The following is a 16,659-nucleotide window of genomic DNA, read 5'->3' as shown; positions in this document are numbered from 1 at the left end:
TTTTGCTTACAGCTGGTATCTACCCTATGTTAATGTGATTTATAAATGTGCTCACTGTGTATTTGGAGGGATACAGCGGAGTTTTAGCAGAGACGTCTTGTGGATAATAAGTGTGAACACAAGCAGTAATTTACTGTGTTGAGGAAAATTACAACCGAACAGAACTTATGTAACTGTATTGTAATGTTTGGGGTACCAGTTTGGACAAAAGTGAATCATCAGTGTATTTGACCAAACAATTAGCAAATGCTACTTGGCTGTAAATGGTCGTCGAAATACTGCAGACGGTCTGTATACCAGTGCCGACAAATCACCATAGAAAAGACGGGGGGTAGTAGTTAAAGAGTTTGCTCATCACGCCCGGGTTCGATTTTCCACATGAATACAATGTGTGAAGCCCATTTCTGGTCCCTCGCCGTGATGTTCTTGGAATATTGCTAATAGCGGCATAAAACTAAATTCCCTCACTCCTGTCTGTTTCACTGATAACCATCACCTGGAAATATCGTTTCTCTTGTCTGGACATGTATTTTATACATGAAAGAAAACTTGTTGTATGGTTTTTGAAACATCCCAGGGACATTTGCGTCAACTACAGGGAGCATCGCCAAAGTTAGAAGACTTCATTGCATAGCAGTCAGGTGCGTTCTTGTCAAGTAAATGGATTTCATTACATTTAGTAGTTACAAAAGTTATATTAGATTAAAGGGTTTGTACCTCACAGATGCTTGGTATCATATACACCATGCAGATCAATAGCTGTCTGTGGGCAACTAATGTAAAGTCTGCCATGAAATCCTGAAACTATTTTCCTGTTGACGACTGGCTGGGCTTTTGGGTAAACATTGAGTCACAATGAGTCACACAGGTAACATATTTCCGTTAAGGACAACAGCAGAGGAAGCCAACAGGTGAGTGGTGAGCTACACTGCTCAGAAGCAACATATTGCTGTTGAGTTCTGGGTAAGCAGCAAGCAACACTGTCATGGGGCAACGTATTGCCGTTGATTATCTCAGAAAGATGTCATTCTAGATAAACAACGAGCCACACTGTCATAAGGTAACGTATTGCTGCTGTTGATCTCATAAAGTTGCCATTCTAGGTAAACAACAACTCAAACTGTCATTAGGAAACCTGTTGCTGTTGTTGAGTCCATAAAGTTGCCATTCTAGGTAAACAACAACTCAAACTGTCATTAGGAAACCTGTTGCTGTTGTTGAGTCCATAAAGTTGCCATTCTAGGTAAACAACAACTCAAACTGTCATTAGGAAACCTGTTGCTGTTGTTGAGTCCATAAAGTTGCCATTCTAGGTAAAACCACGAGCCACACTGTCATTAGGAAACCTGTTGCTGTTGTTGAGTCCATAAAGTTGCCATTCTAGGTAAACAACAAGTCAAACTGTCATTAGGAAACCTGTTGCTGTTGTTGAGTCCATAAAGTTGCCATTCTAGGTAAACAACAACTCAAACTGTCATTAGGAAACCTGTTGCTGTTGTTGAGTCCATAAAGTTGCCATTCTAGGTAAACAACAACTCAAACTGTCATTAGGAAACCTGTTGCTGTTGTTGAGTCCATAAAGTTGCCATTCTAGGTAAAACCACGAGCCACACTGTCATTAGGAAACCTGTTGCTGTTGTTGAGTCCATAAAGTTGCCATTCTAGGTAAACAACAACTCAAACTGTCATTAGGAAACCTGTTGCTGTTGTTGAGTCCATAAAGTTGCCATTCTAGGTAAACAACAACTCAAACTGTCATTAGGAAACCTGTTGCTGTTGTTGAGTCCATAAAGTTGCCATTCTAGGTAAACAACAACTCAAACTGTCATTAGGAAACCTGTTGCTGTTGTTGAGTCCATAAAGTTGCCATTCTAGGTAAACAACAACTCAAACTGTCATTAGGAAACCTGTTTCTGTTGTTGAGTCCATAAAGTTGCCATTCTAGGTAAACAACAACTCACACTGTCATTAGGAAACCTGTTGCTGTTGTTGAGTCCATAAAGTTGCCATTCTAGGTAAAACCACGAGCCACACTGTCATGGCAACCGGTTCCTCTTCATGACCCCACAAAGAGATCACTCCAGGTGAACAACGAACCACACTGTCATAAGACAGTGTATTGCCGTTGATGACAACATCACTCTGACCTACTATATATGCGTGTGGGTCACACTGTTTACCGCTAATTTGATTGGTCTCGACCAGCTAAACGGTTCGAGTGGTCACGCAAATTGTCTCAGCGGATTCCTTCCTATCGAATTCAGACGATGCATATCGTTCCTAATGGTCATATCAGACACTAGATAATGTCCTCCAGACTCGACTGTTTACAGCCAGTTTACAGAAATCTGGGGTTCGAGAGAAGAAAATAATCCTTAAAATGGTATGTGTTCTTCGGGTTTGGCGCACTGGATGACAGCTCTGATGACGTTACCGAAGTAGTGCTAGCGAACCACTTTTCACTAGTTCCTCAACTGCATTTGATTTGTGAACTTTCGAATCGTTTGTTCTCATGTAAACAAATCCTGCGTTGAAGCAACATAAGGCACAGTTGGCAAACATATACTTACGGACAGTTCAATACAGAGATTGCATTAGACGCGTAACAAACATAAACTGTCACAATATGTCACTGTCAATAAACGTCACAGCGCTACTTTGGTTAATGGCAGTTCCCTTCATAGTTATCACAGCAGAGACAAAACATGGTGCTGTTGAGCTAACCAAACATTGCTTGTGTTCCTCCGTACATTACACTGAGTCTACTATGATATCCCGTGACCCTCGGGTGCATTAAAATCGCATTTCTCCATTATTTTAATTGAACTAAATCTGTTCCATGCCTGTAATGTGGACGTATAACGCTCCATTTGATACACGGCCATTACGTCACTGTACACATTCTGTACTCAAGCCACAAATCGATGCAGTCGAACTTCTCCGGAGTAGACTGGTGGTCAAAGAAGACTGGTTCGAGTCCCCACATGGATACACTGTGTGAAACTATTCTATGCGTCCCCCGCCTGACATTGCTAGAATACTGTTAAAACCTTACTCACTCACTCACTTAACTCCAGTTAAAAGACTGTTGAAAGCGTTTGTTTCTCACTCCTATTTCTGGTCCTTTGCCTTGATATTACTGGAATGTTGCTTAAAGAGGCGTAAAACTAAACTCACTGACTCCCTCGCTTATCCTGGCAGTTGCGTGTTTCGTATGTTTTCCTGATAATGGAAATTCCGATACTTCAGGTGACGTAATGTGAGTGAATATTGTTTGACATCACCAATATTCCACTTACATGCTAGTCTGCAGATAATGGGGTCTGGCATCAGCCAACTACTCAGTTAATTCGAATGATGAGACAAAATACACGTTCACGGATGTGTAATCACGGAAGATTAACATATTTGGACCAGCATTTTGTGCTGGCATGCACAATGTCATCTTTAATAAGGATTTGTATAATCGCAGCTCAACATAAAAGCATCATGTGTTTAACATCGCCTTATTCAAAACCTCGCCTCCAGTTACTGGAGGCTGTGGTGGTGCTGAGAAAACGTCAACATAGTACTGTTCACAGTTCTTGTTCTTGCATCATTAGTAGTGTCTGTTGTCGTAATGATGCATTATGTAATGACCTCGTAAACTATCGCGTCGGATGAACAGTAGTGGAGATTTACATGTCAGCATTTTTGTGATTATGTATCTACTGAAACACAGGGCGAATCATCATGATCGTCTATATTTAGTGAATCACAATATGTGAGACGATATTTGATCAACGCTTTAAACAGCACTCCACCCCAGCACCTATTACAGAGTGAGTGAGTGAGTCAGTGAGTGAGTGAGTCAGTGAGTCAGTGAGTCAGTGGGTGAGTGAGTGAGTCAGTCAGTGAGTCAGTGAGTCAGTGAGTCAGTCAGTGAGTCAGTGAGTCAGTGAGCGAGTGATCGAGCTACTCTTTTACTCTTCTTTGGATTTCAGTTGCATCACAACAAGTCGGCATAATAAATAAAGATGCATGTTATAACTACATTGTCAATCCAGCTGGCACGGACATGGGAAACCAGTCAAACCAGGAAAAATCTTGGATTCGAACCGGTTATCAACAACCGCTAATAGTAGCATTAGCAAACGCCAATACTAGCAGTATCATTACCAGTATCAGTAAAGAGTAGTAGTAGCTGTCGTTGTTGAAGTAGTAGTAGTAGTAGTAGTAGTAGTAGTAGTAGTAGTGGTGGTGGTGGTGGTGGTGGTGGTGGTGGTGCTTGTGGTGGTGATAAAAGTAGTTGAAGAGGTTGTTGTCGGTACAAAATGTAGCAGACGTAGCAGTTGAGTTGGCGTTGATGTTGGTGGTAGCAGCGGCTGTAGTGGTAGTGGTCGAAGACAAAAGTAACATCAGAAGGAGTACAGTCGTGTATGTGGGGCGAACGCCTGAACTGGATAAACCTACTGGCTGGGCCGTGTTACAAACGCTCCTACAAAAACACGGAACAGAGTCCATGGGGAGAAAAGTCCATTGCTGTCAGCTTTCGCAAGAATCATGGCGAGACAAATACACAATATCAATTGTATCAACAAGCTTTGGATCACGATCGATTGCAATTTGTCAATTAGCGTTCCCATATCACCACGTAAAGGCATTGCTGCGGACACCGGGGGATATTGTGCGGCCTGTTGACCATTGATAGGCTGGGCTTGTAACACTACTTCCAGCAGAAAAAAACCCGACTGTACTATTTGTTTTCTGGATGCGTGCTAATGCCCAAACAAAAAGGAATGGCAAAATTGTCAGGAACCGTTCTGATGGCGATAATGGACGACACGCGTCACGCGCTGGTGCAATCTGAAACACCTCAACCGACCATCAGCAACAACTGCAGAGGCTGCCAACATCTTCGACGTGGAACTTTACGAGTTGATGTCCCCCCCAGGGAGCCAGTGCTACAACGGGAGAGCCCTGACACGGCACCTATCGTCAGTGGACGTGATCCACCTGCTCCTTTTCTTTCAATCTCAGCCTCCCTCTCAGTTTCACCCAGTTTCTCTCAGCCTCCGTCCGTCCGTCCGTCCGTCTGTCTGTCTGTCTGTCTGACTGTCTGTCTGTGTTTGTCACTTTGGGTGATTTTGATTTTGTGAGTTTGCGTGCTTGTGAATCTGTGAAGTTGAGACTTGGGTGCAATATGCAAATTCAAGCACAGATATAAGGTTCTGTTACAAACACCTCTGTCTGCACATAAATTTATAAGATCCATAAAAAACATTGCCCCACATCTGACACATAAAGCGTATGCACACTCCAGATTCATGACTGATATTTCGCCACATCTGACACAATTACGCGTATGTACTCCTCAACTTCATGATTGACATTTGTCACATCTGACATATTCAGTGTCTGTACACTTCACATTGATGGATGACATTTGCAAAATCTGACACTTTGAGTGTATTACACTTACGATTCATGGAGGACATTTCGTAGCGTTTGACACAGAGAGTTTCATACACAAGGCCGATGATTTACGTGAAGTAACATCAGATTCTTGACCCATATTTGCATCATCTGGCACAGACACTCATAAAGTTAATGACTGACTTTTCGGATCACGTACAATATTTCGTGTCACAAACATATCAGATAAATAATGATGATTCTCTGGTAGTGTGTCCGGAAGAAAAAATATCTTACATACTCACGTGTCCGCAGACTAAATATGTATGTAAATAATCGTTATTCGAGTGAGTGAGTGAGTGAGTTTAGTTTTACGCCGCACTCAGTAATATTCCTGCTGTATGGCGGCGGACTGTATATCGAGTCTGCACCAGACAATCCAGTGTTCAACAACATGAACATCGATCTGCGCAATTGGGAACCGATGACATGTGTCAACCAAGTCAGGGAGTCTCACCACCCAATCCCGTTAGTCGCCTCTCACGACAGGCATAGTCGCCTTTTATAGCAAGCATGGGTTGCTGAAGGCCTATTCTACCCCGTGACCTTCACTGGTCGTTATTCGAGCAGTTGTTGTAACAGTACAGATTCGCGAAAATGCGGGTCAGATGTGGTCTTCAGCAACCCACTCTTGTAAGAATCATCTGACGGGATCGGGTGGTCAGGTTCGCTGACTTGGTTGACACATGCCATCGTACCAGAACAGATCGACGCGCATGATATGCATCACAAGATTGTCTTGGTGCCGACTCGAGTACGACAGCTGTAGCATTACTAAATGCGGCGACACACATACATTCCAACACTGTAACCGCCGTAACGGCACCCATCGTTAAATCAACGTATCACATCATCCTCTATTAGTACATTCAAAGCAAAGCTCTTCACCCTCGACATATTGACATATTGATGGCATTGCCATTTCATTCTCGCTGCCATTTCCACCCGTGCTTGCACACAATGTATCTGTAATGTAGCGTACGTATAGATGGAATATTACGGAAATCAAGATTACTCAAAGGTGTAATTTGCTTAGCCGAGAGCACTATTCCATGACGTTTTATTTGATCGGGCTTATCTTTAAAAACTCAATATACCAGAGCAGAAAATGCCTATAGTTCAATCATATGGTACGCACAGCAATATGCCTGCCTGCTTACTGATCACCGTAATGTCGTAAATTGATATCGAGCGTCAAAACGCCAATAACGACATTGCCCCACCTCTCAGAACAGTCTCTGGCAGCCATTCACATGCATTTTATCCGCTTTGGGCTCATCGGTAGAAAATTCAATAATCTTTGGTCGGAGATTCTGAGCGGCTACGACTGGTGGTAAATATTGGGTTGAGAGCCTGGCAATATTGGCTGGGATAGGCTCTGGAAGTACATCATTTGTTAATGGAGGACTGTCTGTGTTGATGACAGACCTGTACATCGAGATGGTTTGTCCGGGGGATTTGACGTGAGGGAGAGAGTTGATGGCGCAAGTAAACTATTGGCTTGGAACATGGACGAAAGTGCCCACCTTGATGAATTGCTTAGGGTTATCCTAAAAGAAATGTTTTGAACGAACTCTGACCTTCTCGAAATCCATTACACTGACAGCGTTTCCGATGTACTTATTTGAAGTAGATGTTAGTGGTGCTTGTGGTCTTCCCGGGCCATTAGGTGGCGATTGTGAGTTGTTGTCGTGGATGGTGTCAATGTCGGAGCAACCACTTGTGACGTCCTCATATTTCACGAATGGCCCATCTGCCTGGCGGAATAACATGACACTCACACCACGCCTCCGTGCTGCTTATTTGGTCGTAAACTTCCGATCTGAGACTTTTCACTTTGGCGACTCATTTGACCATTGTCGAAGTGGTTGAGTTTAACTGGAACAAGTTTGTTCTTTAAGTCAATCAGTATTACTAATTACCGACTGACATACACCCGAACTGACTTTGCAGTCGTTGATTTCATGTCTGTGATGTCGATAGTACACATTTTGTATTACCCAACACAGTTCCTGTATTTTAGATTGGAATTTTCGGATATATATTTGTTATGTTTCTAGATGAATGATTGATGCACTTCATGGTATCGCGATTGTGTAGATCAGTGCTCATGATTTCACTCACTGGAATATCTTGTCCAGACACGAGTATTTACAAATCGCCGTCATATAGCTACAAACTGTTCTAGTGTGCCATCTACACCATCGGGCCATCGGGGTGCTGGTTTCACGAAGTCAACAACTTTGACAATCTGACCATTCCATCAACCTCTATTTACAACTGACCAGCATGAGTTACGTGGTTCAGCAATAAACAAGAATCCTACCACGGCCAGCTGGTGGTAGTTAATCTGCACATTTCCCCTAAAAGACACGATACATGATCATGTCTGATATAGTGAGTGAGTAAGTTTAGTTTTAAGCCAGCAATATCACGCAGGGACACCAGAAATTGTTTTCACACACCGAACCCATATGAGGAATCGAACCTGAGCATTCAGTGTCATGAGCGAACGCTTTAACCACTCGGCTTCCCCATCGCCATGTCAGAGAAAGAACATTGTTAAATATGAGATCACACACGCAATCTGCCAAGTAAACATAAGGCATAATATTCCCTCAGTACCAAGGCAGATATATCAGTTCTGTAATCCGAAAACATCTTCAAACATGGCGATACTGTTCATTAGGGAGAAAACATCGTTATCTATTATAGTCATTAAGACCATGTCAACCAAAGATAAACAATAATTTCGTGCCAGATCTATTGGAATGTGTCTGGAGGCGTCATTCAGTTGCAAAATGGCGCTTAACTCAACTTTAAAGTTTCTGGAGGCGATCCCCTAAGACCGGCTGAGCCCAGTGCGTACATCACTAAACGCTATGTTGACATGACATTTGCGTCTAATACTATTAGCCAATGATATCTTGTCAGATGTTATCTCCGGGACTATGTTTGATGATCACGTGCTTACGCTAATCCAATCACTTCACAACTCTTTAAAGATAAGGCTCTCAGCAAATATGATGTCAATGGCTGTACTATTGATATTGACGAACGTGGGAGAGATGGATGCCCGACTATAGGGATCTTAGCTCTTGACGCATAGGTCAGCTGCCTAAACCATTTACGAGAGTCTTCCGAATCATTTACTATGTTTATAGAGAAATATCCATAAGATTACGAGCCAGACAGATAGAGTATGGGCATATAAATGGGATGTATAAATTGATATGGTGGCGAAGGGTAGGACGTATGTCTTATGATGTCATTGAGTGAGTATCTGCGCCCGCTATGATGTTTATTCTTTTAAGTTTTCAGTGAGGTAGTCCTTGTGTAACGGGGATCGTAAACCTTCGCATTCGAAAATATGATGCTACATATGTGTGATAACAACGCTGCTTGGGCACACTGTAAGCAGCCTTATCATTGACCTTATGTGATTATCATGGTTAATACATATCCATCCATCCGTCCGTCCATCCATCCATCCTTCTATCTATCATCCTTCTCTCTATCTATCTATTATCTATCTATCTATCAAAAAACGCCCAACATCCATTCATCCATCATCCAACCTTCATCTATCCATCCAACAATCATTTGTCATCCATCCATCCATCCATCCATCATCACACCTCCATCCATCCAAAATCCATACAACCAACAAACCCACCAACCAACCAATCAATTCACCAACATTCAACCATTCATCATTCACTTATCATCCACACATCCATCTATCAGTCCGTCCACCCATCCATGCATGAAAGATAAGGTTATTTTCTATTTTGAATGTTCAATACACACTCAGTCAAAGAAACCAGTTAAAATGATAATCAGTGATAAATTGTAGAAGTAATACGATCGAACCAAATATGTTACCATGATTGCAATACATTAATACTGAAGAGACCCTCGATTGATTGGGGTTGAAGAACTATTGACCACAGTCCGTGCTGCGGTGTAGGACTGACCTATTTCAACCAAGCAAACCGAGGGTGTGATAGATAATTCGCGTGCAAAGCCCCCGCCTTTTGATTGGCAACTCGCTTAAACTCAGTGGATCCTAAATTAATGCCCTGGAAATGAAATTCAATTATTTAGCGATGACAACTCGCTGCTTCAACAAGACAGCAATTTGAAAAAAAGTGGCAGACCTATTGTGATAGTGACAGTTTGCCTCATCAGAATCTGAAAGTACCGTTACACTTCGTAAATAGTGAGTGCTTTTATTTGTACACTGACAGATAAGACGGGGACTGGGCGGGAGTGGTCGCCCTCAGCAGGAGAGCAGGATGTTGTGTGTCATGATCTGTGATTTGTAACAAGCGAGATGAAAAACCTCCATGGTAGTTCAATGACGACCTTCGCTACCAGCAAAACGATCATTCTTTTCGATAAAACACTGAGGTTATAATTCACAAATTCAATAATTTACCAATGATTCATTTGTGTTATCTGTGCATGAATAATCATAATTCATTTACTGTGCCAACAGATAACACTAAACCAATTAATATTTTTTTCTGTAAAATAATCTTTGTCTCAGAAAAACTTCACATTTTGACATTTACAAAGTTTAAAGTGTAGTTATACATGATTTACAACTACACATTCTTTACCTGGTCGGGCGGTAGTCTAGTGGTTAAATCGTTCGCTCGTCCTGGTTCGATTCCCTACATGGGTACAATATATGAAGCCCATTTCTGGTGTCCCCCGCCGTGATGTTGCTAGAAATCTAAACTCACTCACTCTATATCTGATCATTCGATTATTGTTACATATTATGCACATACAAGAGAGTGAGTGAGTTTAGCTCTACGCCGCACTCAATACTATTTCGACTGCATGGCGAGGGTCTTACCCGTATAACCCTAGTTGCCTGATATGCGCTAGCAGGTTAATAGTCTCACCACTTATTTCATCGGGTACCCACTTTCTGCTGGATAATCAGAGGCCAACAAACTCACTTGCCTACGGTGAGACCACATGTATCAAATATGCTTTGTTGTGGGTCTGGACTGATGTCCTAGAACCTCTCAGAAGTCAAGTTGCCACAGATAGTGACCCATACAAGAAATCTCCGCGCTTAACGTTGCTTAACTGAATTTGTGACCTCAACCCTATGCACAGGACCACAAACCACACCATATCTAAACAAAGACTTCATATTTTTATTTTAGATTTGTATGAAGATTTGTTTCTATCTATCTATAATATCTATATCGAGTGGTAGATATAGATCAACATACAAACATAGATGTAGATATAGACAGATATAGATGTTGATATGGACATTGAGCTACAATATGAATATGAAGTCTTCGTTTTTACTGATAAGGCACCCCTCGTAATTCAATATTTAAGTTAGTATTTATCATTCATACGTGACATGGAGATATACCATCTTCGGAATAATGTTAAATCGTTAACTGCGGTACGCTCTGTGTGATCAGTGAGGATAAAGTTTTATAGAGAATGGTATTTCAGAGATAAATTGGCAAAGATACGATATTGAGGGGATAACGTATCTAGATGTCTAGGGCACTGAATAAATTTGTGTGTGTGTGTGTGTGTGTGTGTGTGTGTGTGTGTGTGTGTGTGTGTGTGTGTGTGTGTGTGTGTGCTCTTAACCATTTGGAGCATATGTATGACATGATTGATTGGTCATTGTGCGCAACAAAGAGTTCCTTCTGCACTGAGCATTCATCGGACCCGTGGATTTTATCACTTCAGATTTGTACACAGGGTACATGTTCCAGAACACAAGTTGACGGAATGACTTTTTTGGTGAAGACGCGGTGTCTGAGTGTGTTAGGTCGCTGACTGTGAGATGGGGATTCGGCACTTTACTCTGATGGGACGCAATCCTCAAAGTACCAGAAAATGTAGATGTGGTGTCATTTAAACTTATGAAGATCATTGGTGTTCGATTTCACTAGTAATGTGTAAGTTACGCTCCTCACAAGTAACTTGTGTTGTGTACTCCTCAGTGAGCTGAGCCTTGAAATCGTCTAATAAGTGATCCTTATTTAATAATGTATCCGATTCGATTGGAGCATTTACCGGTGTCGCATGAAAATGTATAAAATCCTTTATTACTCCCAATACTGTTCCTGATGTAGATTCGACTAAGGTTAAAAGTGGCCTTCTGCAACCCCTGCTTGTCGTGAAGGACGACTGACGAGATCTGGTTGCCAGACGTGGTTGACACATGTCAGTGTATCCCAACTGTGTAGATCGATGCTCATGCTGTTGACCACTGGATTGTCTGGTCCAGACTAGATTATTTAAAGACCACCGCCATATAGTTCAAATACTGCCCAAAGCGGCGTAAGACCCGAGTTCTATTTCCCATATGGGTGCAGCGTATGAAGCTAGTTCCAGCGTCTCTGATGTGTTGGGTGACTTGGACGGGTGGCCGCGTGTGGTAACTTGGCTTCTGAGTGTTTCTAAGACATCAGCACACGTGATACATGTGGTCTCACCTTAGGTGAGTTTGTTCAAAATTGCCTCTGTTCACCCAGTAGAAAATGGGTACCCAGTGGGATAAGCCTTGAGATTACTGACCTGCTAACGCCTAACAGACAGCTTGGGTTATCCGGAATAACAATGATCAGGTTATGCGCTTTGAGCAGGGTATCTTAGCCTGGAAAAGGCACTTTATATACATATTCTAATTATTAGTATGATAGACAGACAGACAGACAGGCAGGTAGGTAAATATCGTGACTGTATAAATCATCAGTAATTGAGCGAATTCTTACCTATCCTCCACCTTTTATTTTCATATAGAACGCGGGGCATTCTACAGGGTTTCCCAAATTGGTAAATCCAACATTATGTTTCTCATGTAAAACTGAGTTCAGAAACCGTTCAGCATAACGCTGTGCGCTGCTGTGCTGTGTAGTGATGTATCTTGTCTGTCAGTTGATGCAGTGTACAATATGTACCATAAATTAAAAGATCAGATGTAGAGTGAGTGGGTTTAGGTTTTACAGAATATTGCTAATAACAATGACAACCTATACTCACTAATGATAGTACATAAAATGCCATATAATCACACGTACTCAGTCATAATTGAGTTATCTTAGCGACAATTTAATCGACGTCAAAATTCGGCGTCATATGAAGACACGTAGGATAATTGTATTAGTTTTATAAGCAGGTCTCTTCTCTGTGTCAGTGTGACATATCGACAAGAACACCGTGGATGGACAAGACACACAAATAAAACTCTGCACTCACGAAACTACGATAACATCAAGCCTGTCTATCACTTGTCTTCAGTTGATTGTATGCACCTGCATGAGCCCTAGAAACGCAGGGGATCAATAAACAAACGTACTTGATTTGAAAGTAAATATATCACAGACAGCTTTATGATTCATGAACATTAAACGGTGCAACATTTCTGGTATAAGTGTGCCCCGTATTCAATTACATTGTATCGTACAGATTAACCCGCAATCAGTTACCTGCTCACGTATATCGTTGTCCACAAGCTGTGCTCTATGTTCCGTACATATTTATCCTATGTCACACGAATTTACCCCGATCCTCAGAGATGTCATGTTTCATGAGCTTTCAAACTACTCCACATATGATTATGTTGTTCCATACGCATTCACCCTGAGCTACACACATTTGTCCTGATCCATTCATGGTTTATCTGTTCATAGCATAATTATCTTGTTTCATACAATTTACTTTGAGCCATACACTTTTACCTTGAGCCAGATTTGTTTATCCTGAGTCGCACACATTTACCCAGAGCCATATACAATTACCCTGAATCAAAAATTAGCCCAGAGGAATACAATTTACGTGTGCCAAGCACAGGTGTCTTTTAACATGCACATTGTCCCGTCACACACACACATACACACTCACAGAAAGAGAGTGACAGACAGTCAGACAGTCAGACAGTCAGACAGACAGATAGACAGACAGACAGACGGGCACATTTAAGATTGTGGCACAAATGTACTCTATTCTGACCATAATTTGTGTTTCATACATTTTCAAAGCGCAGTTGTTTAGTTTCATATCCTGCTGAACACACCCAGCACCAGAATTATTCAACCTAGACATCACCGGCTGCCCTCATTAGTGTATAAGAGCCAAGTACCTGCTGCTTTAAACGACAGATGCACTTTCACTTCAATTCCAACTCATGAAAGATTCAGACACAGTTCAATCACATTCAGTAAGATATCTGATGTTTCTTGTAACAAAGCAAACACCCAATCAAGATCTACGGGCATCAACAAAACATTTCAAACTATTTTTGTTAAAATAAACGAATTACAATTTTCATTACAGAATTGAGGTTTGTATTAGTGAATGTTGATCTTTGGCTCAATCATCATGGTTGAGTAAATCTTCAGTTGGCCTACATTTGTATTTCCTGCCTACGTGCGTGATGGTGTGGTGTGGCATGGTGGCTGTGTCCCCCAGTGGAATTGTTGGTCAATGAATGAGGGGGTTCAGTAGAACCTACACAAGCACCGTGTCTGCTGGCAGTATACCAGCTACAGTGAGGCATTAATTATTCAGATATTGTGTCTGATGTGTTGCAAGGGGGATTCTGGTTCCAAAGTAGATTAGAGAGAAGGGAACAAAACTGGAGACCAGCTGAGTAGTTCTCCACAACCGTATATGATATTTGATTATGGATTATCATATATTTTACAACGGGTCCCTCATCCGTTAGAATGGCCGGTTACATCTGCAGACTGAACTGCCACATGTAATGATACGGGGCAGTGTTGTGAATGAATGGTCGTATCGGATATGAAGGAGTAGTCACGGGGTCGATTATATTTGGTGGACGGGTAGAAGGATCAGTCACATCGGGTAGAGGGATCAGTCACATCGGGTAGAAAGATCAGTCATATCGGGTAGGAGTAAGTCACATCGAGTAGAAGGAGTCAGTCACATCGGGTAGAAGGAGTCAGTCACATCTAATGGAAGGATCAGTCACATCCGGTAGAAAATTCAGTCGTACCAAGTAGAAGGGGTCTGTCATATCTGATAGAAGCTCCAGCTAAATCTCAAAGAAGGGGCAGTGGCATTTTATGGAACGATCATTCATAGATCAGTGAAGAGTTTCGTTAGAATGAATTATGCCTACTCTGATGACTTAAGTATGTAATGCCTTGCAAGGTCGGTCATTAATCAGTAATAACAGCAGTTCATGATAGATCTATAGAAGATCTACATGATACATCATCAAGGGAGGTCACGTGTGACGTACAGACGATGAGATGTAGCAGATTTACTTCCAGTTTGCAAACACCGTCTATGCTAGTGCAGGAAAATGTTCATAAGAAGAAATACCATTATCAATCTTGTAATATATTATGAATATTGTGGGCACTTTGAAGACAGTTGCAAGTGAGAGAAAGCAGGCGTGGGAAGGACGAGAGGGCGTTGCAAGGGAATAGGCTTCATGAAGCTCTCAGTGACCTTTTGAGCCTTTACCGGACAAAGAAAGGTCTTTGATGGCGAAGGAGTATTGTCGAAGAGAGAGTCTGTGGAGTCACCTTAGGTACAGGGTTTCGATCCAAATTTCTAGCGCTACAAGATTCTTACCTATAGAAATGCGACGGGTTGTTACGTTACGTCGCCTTGTGGGTCGGAACACAGACCTTCATTGTAAAAGCAATTATTATAATATTGTGTTTAATATGTTTTTCGCCGCACTGAACAATTCTGTAGCTACTGACAGAGAACTGTCAGACAGTGACCTGACAACCTGAAATCCGGTGATTGATAGCATGAGTCACGAGTCCAATCACGATATGGTCTAATCTGACCACCTGATCAATGACATCGCCTCACACTACAACCATACCTTGCCATCGACTAATTCCATAACGGCATCCCAACACAGGAAACAACTGAAGCCTAGAGGATAAAATGAATTCATACCTCATCCTCTAAAAACAAGGGTAATTTGTTTCCACATGATCATAACCAACAAGTAACTGCCCTGGTTGCCATGGTTTCGATAATGCAAGAACACGACCTTTTACTTCAAAATGCCATCATAATGCCAACATTGATTGAATTCCAGGTCTCCTGACAGAGTGTTTGTTGTATCACTCTTCACCATGCCATAAATATTACAAATATGACATCGACTTTCTCACTTATACATGAATAGCTGCCAGGAATCTCGACATTTAGGCATATTTTATTCAAAAGTCAACGTTAGTGAAGATTCCAACATGTCCAGTTCAAGAAACGTGAGCACAGCGTCAATCTTTGATGGGTTTGGAATGCCGGCCAGTATTATCAGCTGTGCAAGGGATTGGGTCACACAACGTGAGTCGGGCGAGGGGTGTTACGGCAGACGCTGTACCGTCCGAGGCGTTTACGAACACCAAAACATCCTTGATTGCTCATCTACGATTGATCTCATAGCTTAATGTTGGTCTCATGAAACAAGATTTAAGCATTTTCTGTAAACGTATGTTAATTGATAATATATAGCGATATGTAAAATGCAGTGGCGTTAAGTATGATTTAGTTCAAAACAATGACGTTCTCATTTCTCTTTACAGAGGGACACCTGAAGATCCAGATTAAGATTTGTCTTCAGTAACCCATGCTTGTCGTAAGATCCGACTGACGGGATCGGGTGTCATTGTATCCTAAATTTGTAGACTGATGCTCATGCTGTTGATTACTGGACTTTCTAGCCCAAACTCGGCTATTTACAGATCGACACCGTATAGCTGGACTATTTCTGAGTGCTTCGTTAAGCAATCAGCCAACCAGAAAACCTCTGTCCAATGGTGAAGACACAAGAAAAGGTCTGTATTTGGCCTCACGATAGCATGAGGTTTGTTTAGTTCTCCGAATGCATTACACATTGACATTAGTTATCACATTCCATTTCAGTGTCTATTACCGCATTTGAGAGAGTAAATGAGTGTGGTTTTATGGTCCTTTTAACACTAGTCCAGCCTTGTCATGATGTCATGGAAGACGCTGTATACAATGTATCTATGAAGAGAATCGAACACATGGCGAGAGAACGCTTAAACCACGCTTCCACTTCTATGTACCTATCCGTTTTCAAGGTCATGGAAACTGCGAGGAAGAGGAAGCCGCTTGGCATTTAAGGTAAAGTGTAACGGAAAACTAATCTTGATGTGTCAACAATGACAATTAACGCAAGACTCATCA

General features: G+C 41.8%; 1 protein-coding gene across 1 annotated transcript in view; it reads right to left on the bottom strand.

Moving 5' to 3' along the window:
* The window catches only part of LOC137274349 (carbonic anhydrase-related protein 10-like), a 105,917-nt gene that overhangs the window by 61,533 nt on the left and 27,725 nt on the right, over positions 1-16,659 (bottom strand). The gene's annotated exons all lie outside the window — the stretch shown is intronic.

This window comes from Haliotis asinina, chromosome 2 (genome assembly GCF_037392515.1).
Source record: "Haliotis asinina isolate JCU_RB_2024 chromosome 2, JCU_Hal_asi_v2, whole genome shotgun sequence".
Lineage (NCBI taxonomy): Eukaryota > Metazoa > Mollusca > Gastropoda > Lepetellida > Haliotidae > Haliotis > Haliotis asinina.
The sequence above is the reverse complement of the archived record's forward strand: the minus strand, read 5'-3'. Positions and strand labels throughout refer to the sequence as shown.